Raw genomic sequence first — 21,761 nt, 5'->3', positions numbered from 1 at the left:
CTAAAGGATCTATGCTTTATGCCATATACAAGTCTATCAGTAGTACACTACTCCTTTCTTTGGCAAATGTTTTGTCTAATCCTCCTCTTCTCAACATAACTGAACTACTTGAGTGCAAGAGCACTATGCATCCTACTACCTCTCTGTTTTACAGTAAGCACACAAATGCCTGTTGAATGGTGAAGTTGTTTCTCACAAAGGTGAATACGCCAACATTCCCCCACAATATTTAGTCTTATAATGCAAACATTACATTATGGTGCTTTTGTGGTTCTCACAAAGACAAACTTCTATTCTCTTTAAACTTTAAACTGTACTTCTGGAGAAAGGGGTGAAAATCCCAGTGTGTTTTGAAAGATACACGATCAACACTGAGCCCTTAGTGCCCAAGCATAAAGTCAATGTGAGGCAAGCCCCTTGCACCAGCAACAGTAGGAGCAGAGAGGCAATTATTATACATAAGATGGAGGTGAGAGCTGGCAGGATCAGAATACTGGTTGTCACAGCCCACTGATATTTTCTGAATAGAAGACAGTCCAGAGTAAAAACAAAACAATTAAACTGGATATTGAAAGGTAAGCAGTAGATGGGGAGTCCTGGGATGCAAGCTGCAAGGATCCAGAAACCAAACAGGAAACAGATGAACGCAGGTCAGAGGAGAAATTCAAGGGAAAAAAAAAAAAAAAAATCCGGAAACAGACTGTGGTCATCTCTTATTCTATATACTGTAAGACAAGGCAAGAGCTTATCTCAAAACCTAGGATGACTTCAACTGGAAATAAAGGGGAAGGTGAAAGGAACAGAGGATGGGACATTTCGGGCATTTGAAATCCAGTTTGACATTATCAGTAATGAACTAACTATTAGAATTCTGGATGAAGATTGCTTCTTCAGAATTAGTATTCAAAGAAAGTATCCTATTTCAAAAATCCAACTATTTAAATTCAGAGCCAATCTCAGCACGGTCCTATTTGCTGCTAGTGACAGTAGTGGAATATATGTGTACGTCTGTAGAAGCAATGGGCAAAGATAAGTCTGATTTGGTGATATTTAAACAATACATGATATTAACTCCAACAATCTGAAAGAAGAGAAAAATTGAGTATATGATGCACTCCAGTGAGATTATATTCATAAAAGATTTAGTATCTGCAAATAAATCTACCAACAAAGTAACAGACAAAAATTAGGGATAAAATGAAATAAGGAAAAGAGGCAATGAGGAATCAAAATTAATGCTCATGTGACTAGCACTGTGGTAATGTTGATAATTTTCAAATAGTGGAATTTACTATGTCAGTCACTTTAAATATATTATCTCACTTAATTTCTGTAACCTTAATATCGCCCATTCTACAGATGATAGTAATGCACAGAAAGCTAAAGTAACCTCACATGGCTAGTGAGCAGTTCAACTGTATTTAGATATTTTTCTATTCTGTAACAAACCCAGAAATTTAAAAAGAAATGGCTCATGTCAACAATCAACCAATAGTTCTTAACACATCTTATTTCTCTAGGGAAACTGAAAAATATGTTCAATCCTACCTTCCTTCAACAACAACAACTTCAACAAACAAAAAATCACCACCACAACTTTCTAGGAAAGGATTTTCTGAGTTTGTCTAAGTTTTAAAACAAGGGCAACATTAAGAGTTAAAGATCAACAGTATTCCATTTATTTAGAAGCCTCTTAAAATAAATAAATGAATTCTCTATTTTGTGCCACTGAATACTACAGGATCAAAGTAAAGCTTCTGAGATTATTATGTCCAACAAATAAAGGTCGCAATCTCAGAGTTTATGTAGACATCACAAAAACTGTCTCAAAAGAAGTGGTTATTTTAGAACTGGCTGTCTGCCCAGAGAATGCCAGAATACATTTTCACCAAGTGGTCAGAAAAAGAAGCAGATGGATTTGAATTCTATTTTATATCGACTAAAGTCTAAATAACACCAGAATACAATTTCCTCTCATTACTTTTATATATAATTAGACTTAGAAAGGTGAGCAGGTAATTAAAAGAAAAATGTATAATTCACTTTTTATCACTCTAACTTACAGTTCACCACATTCCCATATACTTTCAACTTAATTTTAATTTTAGAGATTTTAAGAAAAAAGTATTCAAGTATCATTACTGATACCTTGTTTTGAAAGCTAACATTTGTCAAAATGATTTAATATTTAAAAGATATGAAAGGTATATTTAAATGTATGGAATTAAAAAGGTGGTACTGTGTGTGTGAATACAGTTATTTACAGACCATATCAGCCACATCTACATATTTAATTCCCTAACAGCTTCTCTTGCTTTTTAAATTAAATCTTCAATTTTACAATAACTGATTCTCAAGAGAAAGGGATTATAAATGTACCATATCCTGCTCTTTATTTAAAAGCAGCCGCACAAAATAATAAAGAGCTAACTAATGTGGTCCCAATGATTACTGTACATTTCATTAAAATTTCATCTCTCTGTCCCATTTAAGGACTCACTACACGCTTCTGGCCTACATGGAATTTGTAACGCAGACCCTGTGGTTTCTACTCCCTGAAGATTACTTCACTACTTGCACAGGAACAAAATAATATAAACTAAAAAATAATTTATACCATATTTACAGCTGAGTTTTCCAACAATTCTGCTACAATTCAAACTATCAACATATCGTCAGGTTAAATTCCATTACAACGAAAGAGACAGATATTTAAATTTTTTCACAAAGGAATTTAAAGTCCCAAATAACTGTTCATTCAATTAACTAATAGTTTTAAAACAGTAACTAATTCTTAAGCAATAAGGTCTTTTAACTGCTACGGTTTTTTTGGTTTGTTTTTCTTTTTTTGGCAACACACATTTCAACACTACTGAATAAACAAACTTAGTCCAAACAAAACCATTTAGGTGAGCCACCATTCATCATGATAGTGGCCAACTCTGGAGAGCCCTGCAATAGTCACCCGAGAAGGAGCACGATGTAGCAGGAAACCTAGATCTGCCTCTACTATGAAAACTGGACAAGTCATATGAAACTGAACAAGTCATAAGGAACTGGACAAAACACTTAGCTCCTTTGGGCCTTGGCTCTAATCTGTAGGAAGAGGCTGGACTGGATCCAAATTTAAAAAAAAAAAAAAAAAAGCGTCTCACCCTGTCACCAGGCTTGAGTGCAGTGGGCATGATCAGGGCTCCCTGTAGCCTCGAACTCCTGGGCTCAAGCCATTTCATTTCTCCTACCTCAGCCTCCTGAGTAGCAGGACTGCAGGCACACATAAGCACACCCAGCCTTTTTTTTTTTTTTTTTTTTTTTGTAGAGACAGGGTCTCAATATATTGCCTAGGCTGGTCTCAAACCCTTGGGCTCAAGTGATCCTCCTGCCTCAGCCTCCCAAAGTGCTGAGATTATAGGCGTGAGTCACCTTGCCTGGCCTGCAAACTTTCTAAAAAGAATTCTGGCTATAGTAAAGCCTCCAGTATAAATGGGCAAAAGTAGGTGTCTTAATTTATTTTATGCTGCTATAACAGAATATCTGAGACTGGATAATTTATGAAGAAAAGAAACATACTTCTTACAGTTCTGGCTGAGAAGTCCAAGAACGTGAGGCCTGCATCTGATAAGGGTCTTCATTTTACATCATCCCAGGGCAGAGGGCAGAAGAGCAAGAGACGGTGCACACTCCTTTATAACTAACCCACTCCCAAATAAAGACAGTAATCCATTCATAGGGGCAGACTCCTCATGACCTAATCACCTAATAGGCCCCAACTCCCAACACTGCTGCACCAGGGATTAAATTTCTAACACACGAACTTTGGAGGACACATTCAAACCACATCAGTGGACCTGCACTGACCTCCTTCTCCCACAGCAGCTCCTAAAACAGTTCTGGAAGTGGCTAAGTACTCAGGGAACAAAGTCTGAAAATCTAAAGAGCTTGGAAATATATGTGTGTATATATATATAAGTGTGTGTGTATATATATATATATATACACACACACACACTTCCCAACCACCTTCCAGTATTAACCCCCAAATTCTTTTTACTTTGATTAAATTAACATGAAGACCTCCCACAACACTGCTGCTCCCAAAAATATCAATAAGAAATCAGATAAAGCAATTACATGTAACAAATATTTACTATTTACTAGGTGCTAGATCCTGAGAATTAATATGAGTAGAACAAAGCCTCTCCCCCTAAAAGAGAGCCCACAAGCTACAGGAGACAGATCTAAGCAACTACAGCGCAAACAAGCAAAAGTTACTGTGGATTTAGCAAAGTGTGCCAGGTAAAACACACAGGAGGAGCTGCTTTCTCAAACCAGAGGTCAGGAAAGGCTTCCCAGAAAAAATTACGTCTACGCTAACAAAACAAATACATCTGCCTTGAATATAAGATGACAGTGTTTTAACCTGCATAAATTCACTTGTGTTTCTAACCTAACCACTCCCCTCATCAAGATTCTTCACTATTTATCCATATGCTCTCTATCCCCTTTACTCACTATATCTTTTTTTTAGAAAGAAAGAAAGAAAAGAAAAGAAAGAAAGAAAGAGAAAGAGAGAGAGAAAGGAAGGAAGGAAGGAAGGAAGGAAGGAAGGAAGGAAGGAAGGAAGGAAGGAAGGAAGGAAGGAAGGAAGGGAGGGAGGGAGGGAGGGAGGGAGGGAGGGAGGGAGGGAGGGAGGGAGGGAGGGAGGTCGGTCTAACAAGTTCTTAGGCGATGGGAGGAAAAAGAAAAGAAACACAATCTTGTATAACTGACAATGGCTACATCCATGTGAATACCCCATATGAGAATAATAACTTTTCAAGTGTTAACAAAATGGAGTCACTCGTGCCAAATGCCATATAATCAAACTGCAACTGTAAGAAAGCAGATAGATTCCAAAACAGATGAGTTTTTCCTAAAAACAGGAGATTCTAGCCTGAGTCAGAATAAGAAAGTCCCCTCTGCTTTAACCCTTATAAAAAAAAGTAAACTGAAGTCGTCTATTGTTAACTAATCAGCTTCTTTTTCCTACTCTTCCGTTTCCTCATTCCCACCTCATAAAACCCAATAGTCTGCCATTGCCCAGTGGAAGCTCTGATCCTATTAGAATGGAGGCTGCACCGATTCATGAATCGAGAATAAAAGCCAATTAGATACATAACTAAATGAGTTTTAATTTTGTCTTCTGATGCAAGAGTAAAAGTGGATATGGAAATATCCATGTGAGTGTGGATTAATACAAGAGGGTTAACGATTGCTAAGCCTGCATGGTTTAACTCCATCCATGGATTTCATATTGAGGGAAACGGCATAATCTTTCAGGCCCAAAGACATTTTAAATTTTTTAATGTTATCACATGTTCCCAACTCAACCTAGAAATCATTTAATCAATGTTTTGAGAAGAATTAAGTACTTACTTAGTATTACTTCAGAAACAAAATTCGTATTACTTCAGAAACAATAAAATTCATATATCTCCAAATAAACCTATTTGGAAAATAATATAATATGATCTTATCTTGACCATTAATCTGTACATACAATTCCTCATGTTATACTTTTATGTCAAGTGACTTTTTCTATTTTTCTCTTTTGCTATATCTTAACATTTTAATTGGTAAAAATTCAAGTTGAACTGATCATTAAAGTCTTATTAAATCAAGACTTTTAAAAATAATAAAAAATAAAGAAAGAGACAAGGTCTTGCTATATTGTCTAGGCTGAACTAGATTCAAACTCCTGGGCTCAAGAGTTCCTCCGACCTCAGTCTTCAGAGTAGTTGGGACTACAACTCAGGTCACCATGCCGAGTTTAAATCAAGACATTTTTAATGCAAAATACAATTATTTCAGAATTTTTTATGACTTGGGACAATGGCAAGACTGAAGTTTACTTTTGCTTAAACTATTTCTTCTCAAATAGTTACAAAATACAAACAAAACTGCCTAATATATTCGTGAAACAAAACAAAGGTTTAGGTATGACAGAAGACACCAGAGGCAGGTATTTACAAATCAGTAAGCTAACTGCACTATCATCCTTATTAACTAAAAAGCCCTATCAAGTCTATGACATTGAATATATCTCTTTATACAATAAAAATTCATGAATAATTGCACTGTTTATAAGGTGAAGAATTTTCTTTTTTTTTTAAGACGGAGTCTTGCTCTGTCACCCAGGCTGGAGGGCAATGGCGCAATCTCGGCTCACTGCAAACTTTGCCTCCCGGATTCAAGTGATTCTCCTGCCTCAGCCTCCTGAGTAGCTGGGATTACAGGTGTGCACCACCACACCCAGCTAATTTTTGTATTTTTAGTAGAGACAGGGTTTCACCATGTTGGTCAGGCTGGTCTCGAACTCCTGACCTCATGATCCACCTGCCTCAGCCTCCCAAAGTGCTGGGATTACACCACACCCTGCCAAAGTGAAGAATTTTTAAGTGTATTGAAAAGGGTATTTACAAAAATTCATAGTAAAGCTCTTCTAAATAGAGAAGTACACATATCATACGTAATAACTGCTTAGAGGTGAATTAAGCTGAAATTGCATTTTTGAATTTTTTATAAAGGAGACTATTTCCTAATATAAACCAAGCTCCCGGTAATATCTTCAAATTGCTAAGCCTATACTAAAGAAATCAAATTCACAATAATGGTATACTTCAATGCCATAATATCAAATGAATAAAGCAGTAATTTTCTTCATTCACTGAAGGCAGCACAGGACAAAAGAAGTAAAACTGAAAATGTTCTTCTTGGGAGAAAAAGGGAAATATTTTAAGTTCAATGGTAAGAGGTGACCTATGTAAAATTCATCAGAATATTTATCAGAAATTCTTACACACTTAAAAAGAAACAGGTCCATTCACAAGTTCACAAGCTATGACTGGGTTCAATGCTTGCTGCTCTTCGAGCACAGTACTTGATCATATCCATTTCATTTCCCATCAGCACTATGCACCAAGACACATCAAAGTGCACATCAAATAAAAAAACTGAATAGTTTCTTACCACAAAGCTTCATTTTTGTTATTTCACAGATAGATATAAAAATGTATTTAAACAATCTCAAATCATTCACTCATGAGATGACCCCCCATCAACAATTCAACTTCCTCAGCCAAAACCCTGTAAGTATGAAAAAAAAAAAAAACCCAACAACAAAAAAGGAGACTTAGGAACATAATAATACAAAAAAGAAACATATTTTGTTTATTTTTTTAACTGAAACAGAGGCTGCTGCAGCTGCAGGAGCCTTTTCTGACTGATGTGACATGAGTTGCTACATTTAAAACCAGACGCTTTAAACAGATGGCTATTCAGTTAAAGGCTTCAGGCATTATCTCCCACACTTGGTCACAGTTGCCAAGGAAGAGGGCACTAGTTTTCCACTACAGCTTCAGTATAATTGCACACAGGACCACAGATTGACCACTGACAATTACATACATGACATCACAGATTTGGTGAATGTGACTGCTAACCGATGTCACACTGTCTTTTAAGAGTATTGCTAGTTACAAAGAAAGCACCAAGAAACAGACATTAAAGCCTAGGTATAGAATGAATTTTAGCCTGAAATGTAGGCTATAGCAAACATACAATTCAAGAACCACTCTATACTAATAAATATTTCAAGTTATGTTTACTTTCAGTCTTTTGTTCATGTCTGAATTTTCACTGCCACAGCAATAATGAGCAACAAGTGTAGCTGGAGTATAAACCAATTAAAGATCACCTTGTACTCATATAAGTTTTTTGAATCAGCTTCCAAAAGCATATCTGCAATACATGCTTAAGAATATTATAGTCTTCATGTACCTACTTTTGGATTATGAGTCAATATTAATCATCCAAAGAAGTACAGCAGTCTTCAGCACTAGTGCTACAGTAGTAAAACTTTGGAAGAACTGACATTCAGACTTCTGATACAAAAACATGATAGAATCTGTCCTCAAGAAATCTGATAGAAACTGCCCCTCTGAAGTTCTGTCCAAGACAGAAAGGGCTTAAGGCAATGAACAAGGCACCCCCCGCCCCTTTTTTTTTTTGGACTACTAGACAAACTTTCTGACTAGAATGCCTTTGTCCACCTTTTTTTTTTTTTGAGACAAGAGTCTCGCTCTGTCACCCAGGCTGGAGTGCAGTGGCATGATCTTAGCTCACTGCAACCTCCGCCCCCCAGGTTCACACCATTCTCCTGCCTCAGCCTGCTGAGTAGCTGGGACTATAGGCGCTCGCCACCAAGCTTGGCTAATTTTTTTGTATTTTCAGTAGAGACAGGGTTTCACTGTGTTAGCCAGATGGTCTCGATCTCCTGACCTTGTGATCCATCTGCCTCGGCCTCCCAAAGTGCTGGGATTACAGGCATGAGCCACCACACCTGGCCTGCCTATGTCCACTTTTGGCATGCACCTCTGCCACCTTGCACATTGTAAACTAACAGAGTTTCACCATTTCTGTCTCATTTCCCAACCATTCACCTTCCTCAAGACCCCACCTTCAATTTCTGTTTAAAATATGTAACTTGGATTCTCTTTGTCTTTTTAAGATAAAGACCCAAATCCTTATCACTGCCTGAAGGCCCTTCTGTGGCTACACTATGCCTAGTCTATCCCTATCTGCCCTCAGGTGGGCCTCATCTGATCGCATGCTCTCAGGTATTCTCTCCACTACAGCTACATTGGTCTTTCATTCCTGGAATACAATATGCCACCTGCCACCAAGGGCTGCTGTCCTTTCTGCAATAAAATATTGTCATTCCTCTCCTCATCTACTTCAAGTATATTCTACTTTCAGATCTCAGTTCAAATGCCCCCTTATCAGGTAAACCACCTTTCTGGTCAGGCGCAGTGGCTCATGCCTGTAATTCTAGCACTTTGGGAGGCTGAGGCAGGAGGATCACTTGAGGCCAGGAGGTGAAGAACAGCCTGGGCAACATGGTAAAACCTCAGTGTGATGGCTAATACTGAGTGTCGACTTGATTGGATTGAGGGACACAAAGTATCAATCCTGGGTGTGTCTGTGCAGGTGTTGCCAAAAGAGATTAACATTTGAGTCAGTGGGCTGAGAAAAGCACATCCACCCTTAATGTGGTGGGCACAATCTTATCAGCTTCCAGCAAATATAAGGCAGGCAGAAGTTCTGTCCCTCTAAGAAAAACCGGACTAATACACCCATCTCTACTAAAAATACAAAAATTAGCCAGGCGCTGGCCCGTGTAGTCCCAACTACTCGGGAGGCTAAGGCATGAGAATCGCTTAAGCCTGGGAGGCAGAGGTTGCAGTGAGCTAAGATTGCAATGCTGCATTCCAGCCTGGGCAACAGAGCGAGACAATGTCATTCATTCATTCATTAACGAACCATTTTTCTGGCCTCTTATTAGGTCTAATCACCATATTATCTATACAGCACCATACTGCTCATAATCGTACTTATCTTCATTGCAGTTTTATTTGTGTTATCTTATTAATACCTGCCCCCTACCCAGCCAATAACCTAAATCCAAAGATTGCACACACCAAGTTTGTTTTTACTCCCCAGTGCTTTACTACAGTGGCTGGCACAAACTAAGCACTTAAGAAATATTTGTTGAATGAATAAGTACAGAGAAGGATTTAAAAAATTAATATGCATCATTCAATAGAAAAATTTAGTATCACATTTTTCAATCGCAGTCCTACCATTCTTTATTGAAATAAAAAAAATTGTGAAAAGAACTCTTTAAGGATCAAATTTCTCATCCTTTGACTTCAAGTATGAAGATAAAATTCTTCATACATGACCCCATAAATTTATGCCACGAAACTCTATGCTCAAAACTAAAATCTTTAAAAACCAGACTGTGCTTTAAAGAAACAAAAAATTAAAGATGAGTTTGTAAAGACAGAAAAATGGATTAAAAAGAAATCTCAGGCAGAAAAGAAACTCTTCAAAAGAGCATAAATGTTCTATAGAGAAGAATGTATTTTATTGTTACAATACAAAGATACTAGGGTATGGAGTTGTTGGTGAGATTAATATTATGTTTACAAATGAAAAGGATCCCTCAAATACAAGCAGTTTAAACAACCGTTTGATCAAAAGATATGGGGTGCAAAAGATTTGATGCCAGGCTATTAAGTAGACAATGCTCTATTTTAAAAAATGCAACAATGGACAGGCCAGTAGCTACTGTGTAACATTCATTTTTCCCCTTTAGAGCTATGTTGACTTACAGATTTGGAGGTTTAACGTTTCCCCACAATATTTACACTTTAAAAATATCTTGTTCTTTCAGTAAGGGCCATCACTTATAAGTATTTATTTTTTGTGGAGATCACTTTGAGGTGTCAAAAAACTCAATTCATCATATTCTGTGGACTATACTCCATTAGGACATGAGTGCTGTGGAGAGACCTAACTATAATTCTCAAATGGTAACCATGTAAGTTTAGCTACCCTAAGACAGACTGCTACTGCCATGTAGATATTCCACTGTAGTCTTTCTTCACCTAGATTTTTATTTTCTTGACTTTTTCATTATTGCTTAATTGCTAACAATTCCTTTTGACATATATTGATCATGCTAATAGCTATAACATGGCCTTTTGTGCCTAAAATTGATGGACTATATTTAATACAAATCTATATGTATTGACAAACAAGTTTATTTAATGATGTTTATTCAAAGGAATGACATTTTCTAGACAGCACTTTTCACATTTGAAATATTGAAGATAAAATGCTAGCTTTAAAAAAAATAAAAATCATTTTAACACTTATATATTGATTCGCCACACACAATTTTCCTAAACACGTTATTTTCATAGATAGCTAAGCCACATGTACCAATCCTACCACCATCGCCTACTGAACCAGTCTAACCCTGTGTACTACAGACTACCAGAAGTATGAAACAAAGAGTCACATGAATATACCTTTCAAGGTTCAAAAAAAAGAAATTTTTATTTATAAATATAAACACTGTATGTTACAAAGACTTAACTAAATTAATAATGAGAACAAATAAGAGCATTAAACAGAAGTAACATGCCTTTTATTTAACTCCACAAACAGTGTCTTGTGCTTAATAAACATTTTTCTGGCCAAAAAAAAAAAAAAAAAAAAAAAGGTACAAGGTGACGAGAAGCTATTAACTGTCAAACAAAAACAACACTAGATAATAGAGAGAGGTATCACAGAAATTTACTACTGTGAAGCAGAGATACACTAACAGGCCTTCTTATAACCTGAGTAAAAGCTTCTGGAAATAGAGCTGATTCCTCTGATCCTGTATTCACCAAGCAACGTTTTGACTCCTAGCTTAGCTTCTCGGGTACCAAGACACCATGAAAAAGAGGTATTAGAAAGTAATGACTATTCTAATCAATGAAAAAATACAACTACCCCACTGTCAATTAACAAGCATCGTGGATACAAATCAACTTCTTTCTGAATATGATAACTGGTTCAGGTCCCCAGAGCTGGATCAAACCAGGGCAAATGGATGAAACTACAAAGTTGAAGGCGCTAGCCTAAAGAAGTGATCTCAAACTCCTTGGTTTTAGGGTCCCTTCATAACTCTTAAAAATTATAGAGGACTCCAAAAAGTGTGTGTTCACATGGGTTTACTTACCAGTATTTATTATATTGGAAATTAAAACTAATAAAAAATTTAATATCTACTTATTCATTCATTTAAACACACTAATAAGCCCATTCACAGCAATATAAATAACATTTTCAGGAAGGCAAAGCACCAGGCCTACTGCAGGAGTGTGAAGGAGGCCACAAATTCTGTTTCAAGATAGCTCTGAGCCCACAGAGTACACATTATGAGCAAAGCTCACCCTCTCAAGTCCAAAACATTACACACAGGAAGTTACTGAGACTAAATGATAGCAGATATGTCCAAGGAATATTGTGAGGATTTGATCCATTTAGGAATTTTGTGATGGATGTGTGGAGATGGCAACTAGTGGACAACGCAACAGTAATGGAATGGTGGTAATATAGGCAAATAGTAACATCATATTAGAAGCCTAGGAATGAGGATAAATAATGGCTACTCAGCAGAAAAATCCATGTTCCCTCTCAAAGCGATCTGTTCTACTATGAGGCAAAAATCAGGTCATGTACATTTTCATATTAAATTTTTTGTTAAACAAACTTCTGTAATCATCAAACGATTTTTGGAAATACGACTAACATATAAATTTAGTGAGAAGAGGTACACTGATTTTCTTTTTCACAAATCTATTTTACATCTGCTTTAACAGAAGACAATCATATTATCATATCTACTTCTGTATTCAATATATTACAATGTGTTGCTTTGGTTGAAGTATACAAAGAAAATCTGGCATCACACAAACATGTAGTTGGAGAAGGGAGGTGCACATTAATAACCTTTTCAGTTAGTTGGAGATATCTTTCTCTAACACTATACCAAAACTAAATAAATGGTATTTGCTAAAAGGTTAGTTGAAGTACAAAACCTAAAACTATCAAGCCGGGTGTGTTGGCCCAGGCTTGTAATTTCAGTGCTTTGGGAAGCCAAGGCAGGAGGATCACTTAAGGCCAGAAGTTCAAGATCTGCCTGGGCAAAATACGGCGACTCCATCTCTACAAAAATCTTTTTTCCAAAAATCACCAGGGTGTGTGGCACGCACCAGTACTCCCAGCTACTTGGGAGGCTAAGCTGGAAAGATTACTTGAGCCCAACAGTTTGAAGCTGCGGTGGGCTACGATCACGCCACTGCACTCCTGCCTGAGCAGCAGAGTGAGACCCCGTCTCATAAATAAATAAATAAACAAAAAATCATATCAATGAACTTTCGATATTCCGCTACATTAAAACCCAACAATCTATCATACACTTTGATTATCAAGCATTGGTCATTTGGAAAATACTGGTTAACTGAGTTACACACAGATTCTATATGTTGACACATTTTACCAAACACTATCAAAAAATAACAATTATTAATGCCACCAATAATCTCAGCAGAAAAATCTTTAAGTATTGAGAAGTTATCAGCTCACAGTGGCCAATGCAAGTCTCCCAAAACTCTCATTTTTGCATGAAATCACAAATTTTATCATAAGCAACAAATACTGTCAGCTCATAATCTTTATATGGAGTTAAATACTTCACCTATAACTTACATCTTCTTCTTATGGAATAACATGAAATAAATTCCTGCCTACAGTGGAAACTATTTTACAGGTCTCCAAAAACCCAGCACTATTTTTCCTCTCTAGGCTAAACAAATCCAGTTGTTTAAACCATTCCCCATTTACAGAATCCGCTAATTTAGCCCCATCCCAACCACCTTCCTCTTGTAATGGCTCCAGTTTTTTAAGTCCTTCTTAAAACAAAGCTTTCTAAAATGAGCACAACACTCCAGATATCTCTGATGAAGATAAAGGGAACTGAAACCATTAATTTTCCTGATCTGGGTACAATCCTTCTCTAACATAGCCTTGGTATCATGTTAGCTTTATTAGTCACATACCAAAACATTCAGCTCTTTTCCACTCACAGTACTGAGAAGCCCTATTTCCCCCTTCAGTATCTACCAATCATTTTTTTAAAAAACCTCAATGCAGAGCTTTACACCCATTCCTATTAAATTTTGCCCAGTTTCTGACATACACAAACTAATGATAATCTTTTGGAAATGTGGGTCTACCACAAATACTCACTGTACCTCTCAGCTTTATTTTTTTAATCAACTTCATGAAGATTTTATAAATGACTTCTTTCTCGTTATCTAAGACTTTTGTTACTGTTTCTAATCAGCAAGTATTGAATAAGATAAAACCACAGGGAGAGCCCAGTGACCTAAAACTGCAGCTCATCATTCTGGTTCAAACAACTCAATGAAGATCCACTTAGGTATATAATTCCCTAACACACACCTTATATAACACACTCCTATTTCACAGAAGTCAAAATTCTACATAACTGCTTACTTCTAATCAATGAGTCTAAAAAAGAACCCAAGAGTTCTTTCGTAAAATGAAAGAATCACATTTCCGGATGTAAAAAATTCAACCAGATGAGAACACCAGCATATGATTCACCCCAGCCAGCTACACTGAGAAAGGCCATGTCAAATTGCCACTGCATTATTCCAGGTAGCCTGCTATGTCACTGCCGCAGAGATTTTTTTGGCTATATAGCCTAGACTATCTGAAGGGACTGCCTCTTCCAGGTTTCACTCTCTAGAAATGAGAAACTTCCTGTTTTCTGTAAATGGTTACAGAAAATGTAAGTATACTTTATACAATTTAAGTCTCTTTCTATTCCACATTAGTTACTTCATCGGGAATGCTAAAAGCATATAACTCCAGGCAAGACAGCATAGTAGAAAGCTTTGAAGGCAAAAGTCCTAGAGTTCTAGCTTCTTCACCACTTAAAAATGAGTGACCTTACACTTTCACTTTGCATCTACGTGACTTAGAATCTGTAAATGTGATGGAATCGCGACAGACTCAGAAAATTGCATATATCATAGCATTACTGGGAAGAATAATCGAGATTATATATATATGAAAATAACCTCATAACCTGTTTGGTACAAGCGAAGTCCTCAATACACATTAGTTTCCATCCTTCCTGCCACAGAGTCTTGCAAGGAATAAGCACTCCCACATTGAAGCATTATGCTCCCTTCCAATCCATTTAAGACAAAAAAAAAAAAAAAAAAAAAAAAAAAAAACAGGTACTATTCCATGTTCTACGACAGATAAAAGTTGTCACTCCCAGTACAGGAGCTAAGATAAGCAGAAGATATTACATACTGTGAAGTAACAGATCAGAAAATACACCTTGCTTATTTTAGGATACAAGTGCATGGCACACTAGAAGAACTCAGGAAGAAAAAAAAAAAAAAAGTCTGCCAAATTGGTGATTCTATATCATCCACCTAAAGAAACTATCACTCATGGAAAAAAGACATAAAGTATAGGTTTAGGAATAAAATATTTACAATCAAAAACTCCTTTCTCATGTTTAAAAAATGGCATTATGACTTTAAAATAAAAACTTCAATGGCTAAATATAACTTGACCAAATACAGCATTATAGGTTTTCTTCAACTGAAACTATCACATGTATCAATAAAACCACTACAGACAGAGACAAACTCAAGAAACTATGTTGCAGTGATCCAGAGACAAAGGTAAGGCCATAGATAGGACTTAGTATATTTTAATAAGTCACAGGACTGTCTTATTTTAAGATGGTAGTATATAAATCAATAAAACAGGCACTTTATAGCATAAGAAAAATGGGTTATAATGAAAACTAATTATACATTTTTGTTTTATAGTTCTATTAAACTTGTCTCCTTCTTTCCTTACAACAGTGGTAAAAGCATTTCAAACCGAGATGTTTAACATACTGCAATTCGTTTGCTCAACTGCCTTACAGAGCATGCATTTGCTGGGTAACAAAACGAGAAACATGAGATGCATGATTATTTTCTAAAAATTCATGCAACAACTGATAAAATATCATCTATTCAACCAACTGTGCTTTCATTTGCACCTCACCAAATTAATAAAATTCCCTATCACACTGTACTATCACACAGGTTGCCTTAATTTATAAGGAATCAGGAGGACAAAGGACTATCCATACAAAGAGTCGACTGGGTAAATATTCTCACGTTACACCATATAGGAGAAACAGAAGAATGGAAAAGCCAGGATACCCCAGAGCAAACACGTATATTAAATCTGAGCTTTGGGAGGCCAGGGCGAGAGGACTCCTTGAGGCCAGGAGTTTGAGACCAGCCTAGGCAACATAACAAGACACCCATCTCTACAAAAAATTAAAAATTAGCCCAGTGTGGTAGCACTGTAGTCCCAACTACTTGGAAGGCAGACGCAGGAGGACTGCTTGAATCCAAGAGCCCAAGTCTGCAATGAGCTATGATCATGCCACTGCACTCTAGTCTGAGTTACAGAACAAGACCCTGTGTCTATCAATCAATAAAAACAAAAACTCAAAAACTTAACCCCAAATTTTCAGGCAAAAGTTAACAGAAGTACTACACATTTTAAAAGGCAGTAACCGGCCGGGCGCAGTGGCTCAAGCCTGTAATCCCAGCACTTTGGGAGGCCGAGACGGGTGGATCACGAGGTCAGGAGATCGAGACCATCCTGGTTAACACAGAGAAACCCCGTCTCTACTAAAAAAAATACAAAAAACCAGCCGGGCGAGGTGGCGGACGCCTGTAGTCCCAGCTTACTCGGGAGGCTGAGGCAGGAGAATGATGGGAACCCGGGAGGTGGAGCTTGCAGTGAGCTGACCCAGTGGCGCAGAGCAAGACTCCGTCTCAAAAAAAAACTTAATTCCGACTAACAAAGAATATTTAGGTAGAGGTAACAACAAAAACTAAGAGAGTGAAGTATCTGAATATACAACAAAGAGAAAAATTTAAACAGCACACTGAGCAGTTTCTACTTTTCTAAATAAAATGGGGCATAACTGTTTCTGAACCCAGGAGTATTGAGACCTTAACTTTTAAGAAACGTTAGCTCTTCAGGTTACCTGAAAGATGCAGACTAGAGATAGAAAAGGCTAAAAAACAAGGAGACAAGTTAGGATGTCCTCGATGAGGACCCAGAAAAGCAGGTATGAGAAGAAAACAGAGCAGTATACTAAATACATCAGAGAAGGAGAACTGGCAGAACTTTAGTGACTACAATTATAAGTGAAGAAAGAAGGAGGAATTCAAACACGGGTAAATAACTGAGAAATGATGCCATTAAACCTTGACAGGAAACACAGTAATGTGTAATAATAATAGGAGGGTCGTTAATAAATGCAGATGATTAACAAAATCACGTCAAATATGAGATGGTGAAAAATTCATACGGAAGAGTCCAACGTAACACCGAAAATATCAGAATGGAACTCAAGAAAACAGTCTGGCTAGAGATGGTATCAAAAGTCTCAACCCCAGAAAGGCAACCAGGGAAGCTATGGGAGTGGAAGAGACTATTGAAAAATCAAGTGGAGTAAGAGGAGAAAAAAGCAGATCAGGAACAAAACCGGACAAGGACTCACTACCTGTGTAACAGAAAGCAAGCTAGACTACCTGGAAAGAAATCCCAGACCTACCACTTAACCTGTGTGAACTCGGACAAGTTCCTTAAGCTTTTTGTGCTTCGGTTTTTTCACGTGTAGAACGTGTAGAACAGGGATAACAGCGGACCATCCTTTGTACTGTTGTTGAATTAAGTCATTTTGTCTTCATGTAACCCACACGTAAAACATTACAGAAACCAAGGTTCATATGTAAAGTACATATAACAGTGTCTGACTTACATTAAGGCCCAATAAATATGAGCTCCCATCATCATCATCATCATCATCATCATCACCAAAAAAGAACAGTAAAAGGTAGAGAAACAGAAGAGTACCAAAGCAAAAGGGTGAACAACAAGAGGATATGAAGAATGTAAGCTGAATTCGATGAAGGCTAAGAACTGGCCTTGGACAGGGTCTTTGACTGTAGTCTCAGTAGGTTAGCAAGGAAAAAAGCGAGATTGCCAAGGGTTGAGGATAAGCAGAGGCAACAACAAAAGTTACCTTTGGAGAATTTTGAAAAACAAATGGAAAAATGATAGAGCCTTAAGGAGCAAAGGCAAAGAAAAAAATTCAGCTGAAGGACCAAAAGGGTGTGGATCAAGAGTAGGAAGCCACTGGGCAAGGAAAATAGAAAACAGATGAAACCAAGTCATGAAGGAGTTGAGAAAAGACAAGGGAGAGGAAGGGGAGGGAACCAGTTAACTCAATGGCTCTGACTTGTGGTACATACGCAGAATTGAGAACTCAGCCAAAAAAAAAAAAAAAAAAAAAAAAAAAAGGTAAATTTCTTGCATTTGTTTATGTGCCCGGAGTATAAGACAACCATTCCATATACACTCTCATCCTCGAGTTCTTAAATACTGCACTAACTTGGTTAAATTAGCTTCTATTGCATTTTTGTTAATTGGGTAAATGTTTATCTAAGTATCCAAAAACACACATACAAAAAAAAGTACAGGTATGTTAAGGGTACAGTTCAATTAATTTTCACAAAGTAAACATACCTGTGTAACGAGTACCCCCTCCCCCACCCACCAACACCGAAATACTGGAACAAAATCAACTTCCTAGAACCCTAAGTCACCTCCCTCATGACCCCTCCCATGCACTACTCCACAGTAACTGTACACATGATCCTGATTTCTGTTATCATAAGTTAGCTTTGTCTGTGTCTAAACTTTATACAAAAGAAATCAGAATACCACTTGTGAAGAAGCAGTTCTCAAGACCATCATAGCAATTCAAAATCCTTCCAAAGCTAAGCATTCAGTCTCTGTCTCAGAAATATTCTTGGATAAAAACAAATTTCACATAAATTATGTCCATTTTGACCATTACTCATCTGTGTCTCCCCAATGAAATACTTTTCTCTGTCCCTAAGTAAACCAACAAACATCACTTTGCCTTAAATCTCCGTCATTTCACATGAAAGTTTCTCAAATAATAATGCTATTTATATAACTTTAAAATTACACTTTATATTAAAGTTATATAAATAGCATTATTATTTGAGATGCTTTCTAAAGTGTAATTTTATTTACTTGGTGCCTAATCATACTATTCTTACTGTTTTTAAGATAGGCCTCTTTCATTAATGATTATCTACCTGAATAGTTTAATTCTGTTATTAAAAATATACAAAAAGGTAAATCTGACCTATGAGGAAAAAGGTAACACATTAAAAGAGTTCACTGTAATACTCAGAAAAAAGTCAGTGTAAGGAAAAGTATTTAATAACAACAATCTTAAATCTGTTATATCAATTCCTTCTTTGGAATTCCCAAGAAACAATTGTTTTTTTTAAAAGACAGAATCTCACTCTGTTGCCGAGGTTGGAGTGTACAGTGGCACAATCACGGCTCACTGCAGCCTCAACATCCCGGCCTCAGGTGATGCTCCCCTGTCAGCCTCTCAGGTAGCTGGGACTATAGGTGCACATCACCATACCCTGCTTTTTTGTTTGTTTGTTTTGGTAGAGACTGAGTTTCACCATGTTGCCCAGGCTGCTCTCGAACCCATGGGCTCAAGCAATTTGACTGCCTCAGCCTCCCAAAGAGTGCTGAGATTAAACCACGCCTGGCCTCCCAGTCACAACTGTTAACAGAGGTCACAGAATTTTCAGCATCAGTTCCATAGATATGTATTATGTATATGATGGTCAGCTATTACAGTACTCTTTGATACTCCACCAAAGACTGGTAAAAGTATTTTTTATATTGAAATATTTGCAGAAATCTGTCTGTACTCTTTGGCAAATAATTTCAATTTTTTTCATAATTTGGAGGAGCCAGAGTCCTAAGGACTTGCGGAGCAAACTCTTCTTTGAATTGAACTGCAAAGCTATGTACCAGACAATTCTGAAAATTAAAGTCAATTTTGGAGCTTAGTTCAACTGCATAACTATGAAAAGCTATGCATAATCATTTAAAATGAAAAACAGCAATTTCCCTACTCATGTTAAAAAGTATCCAACATACAAACAGAAGAACATGAATATATCTTTGTTAGCAGCAAAATGAACACTCTAATCCTGTGATACTTTTACACTGTTCTTACAACCCACTTACCTTGTCTTCACCTCATAGTAAAGAATTAAGTCTGTCTTTATTTTCCTCCCACTAGCCTCCCGACAAAGGACAGTGTCTTAAGCAGTATCCAGCACATATGAGGAATTCCAAAATATTTTTGCTTAATTGAACTGAATATTCACTTCTAAAATATGGTGACTGCTTAGAGTTTGCAAGACAGTCTGACATGAGAAATTAATCTAACATCTTTTTAAGCACACTCTGAATATAAAGACTGTATTAAAGATTATATAGTTACACTGTTAGCAAAATCAAAGTGTATTAGAATGAATTTGTGCCATGAATTCATGTTTCCCCTACCCATTTTGAATCGTGTATTCTCATTTTCTCTACTGAAGCTGCATTTTGAAAATATATTCACAAATATAACTTCTGTATAAAACAAAAGTAAATAGGAAACAGTGAAAGAAGAATACAGTTATTCAACCTGGAAAGGTACTGGATAACTCTGGTTATACTTCTTAATGAATTAAATCCAAAGTTTTAAGTTAAGAACTTCTTACCACAAAAGAATTTAAAATTCGACAATTTACCTGTGTGTGTGTATGTACACAATTTTTTTAAAGAAGAATATTTTGGTGTCAATAAATACAAGAGATTATATTTTTCTTCCTTAACTTATGTTATAATATAGAATCTGGGCCAGGCACAGTAGCTCACGTCTGTAACCCCAGAACTTTTGGAGGCCCAGGCAGGAGGATCACTTAAGCTCAAGAGTTTGAGACCAGCCTGGGCAACATCGTGACACCTCATCTCTACTAAAAATCAAAACAATTATCAGGCATGGTGGTGCACACCTGTAGTCTGTAGTCCCAGCTACTTGGGAGGCTGAGGCTGAAGCAGCACTTAAACCGAGAAAATAGAGACTGCAGTGAGCTATGATCATGCCACTGCATTCCAGCCTGGGCGACATGCAAGACTCTGTCTCCAAAAACAAACACTCTATGAAGGCATTTCAAAGCCAAACAGTGGTGTCAGATAATGGGGACATTCAGGTACCTGAGCAGTGAATAACCTTTTTTTTTTTTAAAGGTTACAAGAGAGGAGAATGGAAGAAAGAAAAAAAAAAGAGAAGGGAGGAGAACCAAAGAGATGAGGCGAAAGCCTTACATACAACCCTACATGGATGGATATGGCCATTCTCCATGGGAAAGTGCCTCATTAGATAATTAGTAGTTGTTTGCCCAAATACAATCAGCTATATTCTGAGTCTGTCACCATGTCTATTAAAAGAAGTGTAAGTAACTACCCAAAAGAACTGTAAAAAATTCCAATGACATACAAATAACACCGGTAAGATGCTGGTCACATCTCATAAATTTGAATTTCCTTTATTTGAGAATCTCTACAATCCAAGTGACTTACTTTGTGGTGTTTTGCATTTCAAAATTGTTGCAATTAATTAAGCTAAGAGGAAAAGGTAGAAAGATTTCACCTTAATCACTGTGGCTCAGCAGCACTGCCTTGGTACTGTTGGCATCCAATGGCAGGGGCCAGAGATGCTGCTGAACACCCTACAATACACAGGACAGACAGCTCCACAAACAACATCCAGCCCAAATGTCAATACAGGTTGAGCATTCCTAACACAAAAATGTGAAATCCAAAGTGCTCCAAAACCCAAAACTTTTTGAGTGCCACCATGATACCACAAGCAAAAAATTCCACAACTGACCTCCTATGACAGGTTGCAGTAGTCAAAACTGTTTCATGCATACAATTATTTAAGATGCTGCATAAAATTAACTTCAGGTTGTATGTACAAGGTGTATATGAAACATAAATAAATTTCATGTTCTGACTTGAGTTCTATCCCCCAAGATACCTCATTATGTATATGCAAATATTCCAAAATCTGAAAAAATCCAAAGTCTCAAACACTTCTGGTCCCAAGCTTTTCAAATAGGGGACACTTAACTTGTAGTGCCAAAATTAAGAAACTGTGGCAGAGATGAGGTATGCACGCTCTTAAGTCCCTCCAGATCTACACGAGATCCCGCCCCCTTCAACTACTAAAAGACAAAGTTCCTGCAATTCTAACTGCTCACTACTGCATCTACTTGCCTACAAAAAAGGCAGAATCTTGA

The 21,761-nt window shown here is 37.0% G+C and overlaps 1 protein-coding gene across 4 annotated transcripts in view; it reads right to left on the bottom strand.

Annotated features, from left to right (window-relative positions):
- Positions 1-21,761, bottom strand: part of LOC105495270 (mediator complex subunit 13L) — a 317,806-nt gene that overhangs the window by 198,772 nt on the left and 97,273 nt on the right. The window lies entirely within an intron of this gene.

The sequence above is a fragment of the Macaca nemestrina genome, chromosome 10 (genome assembly GCF_043159975.1).
Source record: "Macaca nemestrina isolate mMacNem1 chromosome 10, mMacNem.hap1, whole genome shotgun sequence".
NCBI lineage: Eukaryota > Metazoa > Chordata > Mammalia > Primates > Cercopithecidae > Macaca > Macaca nemestrina.
This window is presented reverse-complemented; position numbering and strand designations above follow the sequence as displayed.